The following is a 3,979-nucleotide window of genomic DNA, read 5'->3' as shown; positions in this document are numbered from 1 at the left end:
CCTCCCTCTCTCTCTCTCTCTCTCTCTCTCTCTCTCTCTCTCTCTCTCTCTCTCTCTCTCTCTGGCGACTACGCTCTCAAATATCCCCGAAGTTGGAACACCGGCAAGACGTGGATAAGTCAGTCGTAGATGTTGGAAATTCGACGAATCCTCGCGCCACACTTGCCACAACGATTTGATCAACGATATACACTCCACAGAGTTGTTATGTAGTAGCATAAAAGATGACTTTTATAACAACGTACATCGAAAGATAAACATTGTTAAATATCAAGATATATTTCTCGAATAAATAAATCACAAAGCCACACAATCGGAAAAAGTATCACGATTAAGATAATATGTATCTCAAATAATTCTTCGTAACTCTATATTGTCAGCGTTAAAACAATAATTATTTTTCTTAGTTTATCATTTAATAAGCACGGAGAAAAACGTGTTTTTGAAAAGAACAATAGTGTTGACACTCTATACACGATCTTGGAAATACTGCGGAATCTAAACGGTGCTCAATATATTTCTGGAAGAAACGTCGTCCTTAGAGAGGTGGAGAAGAGAAGGCGGATGACGTGCTTGAAAGGCAGTAACGAGGGAAAGTGCCGCCGAATCTGTATCGATCGGCGTGAAGTGCTGAGAGGGCAACGAAATCAGATTACACAAAGGCCTCTTACCTGATGCGCCGCGTGCGAAGTCTGGCCCAAAACTGGCACCCCATCGCCGGGGAGGAAAGGGGTGAGCCTTTTCCGCGGTTGCAAGTTAGGGCTCGCGTTGTGTGCGCTAAGTCCGTGTACGCGGGAAGCACAACACCAGGTATATGCAACTTCCCCTCCTCGCTTCCTTGCCCTTTCCGCTTGCCTATTGGTATTACAATAGTTGTAGCTTCGCATACCAGCGACAACGTTGTAATACAGTCGTGAGTTTAGGATAAATCTTGATATCGCTTTCCAATCAATCACGCGAGACGAAGCAACGTTACTTCGCTGAATATAATTTCTACATTCATATTTCTGCTATTTAATATATAACGATTTATGCTATCTAATAGTAAGATAAGTTTTCCAAGCATAAATGACATATTTGAAGTAGTTGTTTTAATTTGTAATTGATGATAAGATTATATTTACATTCTTTCTCTTGGATTCAGATTTGTAATTCTTTATAATTCACTTTTATGTATTCTCTCGCATAATTTATTCTCAGTTTATCTCCTGTACAATTTCTATGGTACAGTTTTCTCATTTATAGTTCATCTCTTTTTGGTAGTACTGTAGAACGAACAGTTTATACTTTTGTACTCTTCGTGACACCGGAAATCCGTGCACACCTAGAACGCGAAATTTTGCGTTGCGATTGCAGGGTACGATTCCCCGTTTCCGGTGATGTGGCAGTTCGACGTGATCGGGATGAAAAAAGTCTCGGAGATGGGGGAGGGTTAGCTGGATAGAAAACCCGCGATGAAATCCGGGATTCGGTAGAAGATTCGGTCGAAGAGAGACGATAGCCATGCGCGATAGCGCGAGAATTCGCGCGGCCCATTGGGCATAGGTCAGGCAGAAGCCAATCCTACGAAACTCTCAGATATATGATAAAAATTGACTGAAGGCGTCCCCTTTTGCCCATTCCCATTCCACGTCGCCGTGGAAGAGCCCGAATTTTCGTTCGTCCCTTAAATCCCTCGGATAACACCGTGCGAGGAAGCTCGTCCCTCGTCCATCCCCTTCGCCACCCTGACGATAACACGCGCGTGGTGGACTTAGAGTGAAGCGAGGCAACGAGGAAGAGGACGGGAAAGAGAGGGTGAGCTGGCAAGTCATCGGCGACCGATCAAAAAATGATCCGGTGGCTAAGAAGCGCGAGATAGGGTCGACCTAACGATTTTCTCGCTCGAGCTTCGCACGCACGTTTGTTTCTGAATGGAGCTTGCGGTGTGAATCATGACTAAGACTTTAATGGTTGGTCTTAATGCGGTCTTAAACCATGGACGTTTGTTTTTCTCAACCGATCCTTTAAACGTTCGGATTTATATCAATTAAACCTGAACATTTAAAGAATCGGTTGAGAAAAACACAAGCGTCATGTGTGGTTTAAGACCGCATTAATATAAGAACAACCATTAAAGTCTTAGTCATGAGTTAATTACTTCGTTCTTCGTACTGAGATCGATCTTAGTCGACTTAATTAGATTCTTTAATATTTTAATATATTTTTCTAGCCAAATCTTCACGCCATATGTTCAAATCTTTTTGCATTTTTTATGGTTGCCACTGTAAAGCTAGTTGAAAATATTAGACTGTAGGATTAAAAATGAGTCATTCTGTGTCATTTCATATTACTAATAAAAATATTCCGTGCGTGACTTCGCGCGAAATAATTATCATATGATCTTATGATTTGCAGGACAACACGAGTACAGTGAATATCCATCGCGAAGGGAATTTAATATCGGAGGAATTCATTTTCAACGATGTTCCGGTATTATGATTCATCGCGAACGAATATGTCCGTGCGTTCTATTTCGTCGTCGTCGTTGCGTCGAGCGTTTTCGACGCGGAAAAAAATTCAAAGCATCTTCTCTTTCACTGGTTCTCTTATCCTAACAACTATGGCGGAGACGATGCGGGAACTTACCTGGACGCGGAAATTTCCTTTGCAACGTACGGGAAATATTTTCCAAAGACCCGCAAAGCCTCTCCAAATCCGTGCCGTGTATGATATCACTGCGAGCGGTGAAAGTTTTGTCGCCTACCCCACCTATCGTTCATTTTCAAACATAAAGAAACAATATAATATGTAATACAATATTTCATGAGTATTGACAAAATGAAAAATATTTTTTCTTAGTAATTATTTAAAGACTGATTTTTATTTATTTTACTACAATAAGAATTTTTATTTGCAAAATAAAAGACGATTGTCACGATGAGCACTCAATTTTTTATTACATTTGTTAAAATTATATTTGAGAATCAAAAATTCTTGAAAGATATAACAGTCGTATTACTGATCGAAGCATATGTAAATGATATATGATGTAGGTATATTATGTCTTTCGCTTCTTTGTTATCCAGAGAATGTCACGAAAAATGGGACAATACATGTTCGGGTTGGACCCGGCCATTTTTGTATTTGTTTGAAATTTTAATGTGACTGCGGCCGGGACTTGGCTGTACGGCCGACGGCGGTCGAGGGTGGTCGAGGACCAGGAGGGTGGAGGAAACACCACCGGGTGTAAACCGGCGGCCATTACCTTCGATTTCGAAATAAATTGCGCGCCATAAACAGGGCGGTCCATAAGAATACATACGACCGGCTTACCACGAAGGTACCCAATGTTCTGAAAAATGTAGCCGCCGCCGTTGCCGATATCGATCCCTTCGTCGCCCTCTCGTGCCGCGTTCTGCCTCCTTTTCTCCAAGCTCGCCCTTTTTTCCTTTCTCCCTCGTGGACGAAAGAAAGTTGGTCGCTCGGGTTGGCTTAATTTCGCGTCGAATTTAGTCCTTTCCAGAGAGAGCCGAGTATCTCGGCGACCTTTGACTTCAGGGTTTCTTTTTTTCGACGCTCCGCTTTTGGCATTCGCTCGAGGAGTCGAAAGTGGCACGTCAAAGGGTGATCCTGAATTTTTCAACCGGTCGAGAACAGGTACTGACGTACATTAAGTTTGTTTGCTCCAAAATTTGATAACGTCACTGCTGTAAATAATTTTTTTCATGTAATTATACGTAGTTTATGTAAACCATGCGATTCCTACATTTATTTTAAGATCAGCGCAAATGTAGAATTAATAATTATGATTATCACTTTTAAATTGCCTTCGGTTTTTAAATTGACATATATATATGTATTATTTTTAACATTATCGAAAAAAATATTATTTTTTTATAATTTGGGAATCATTATTTTTTTCATTTATTTTACTCCATTTCGATTACTCTACATAAATCCAAGTATAAGATATAAATAAGAATAAAAAGATTCGTAG

The sequence above is a fragment of the Trachymyrmex cornetzi genome, unplaced genomic scaffold (genome assembly GCF_001594075.2).
Source record: "Trachymyrmex cornetzi isolate Tcor2-1 unplaced genomic scaffold, Tcor1.1 scaffold579, whole genome shotgun sequence".
Taxonomy (NCBI): domain Eukaryota; kingdom Metazoa; phylum Arthropoda; class Insecta; order Hymenoptera; family Formicidae; genus Trachymyrmex; species Trachymyrmex cornetzi.
This window is presented reverse-complemented; position numbering follows the sequence as displayed.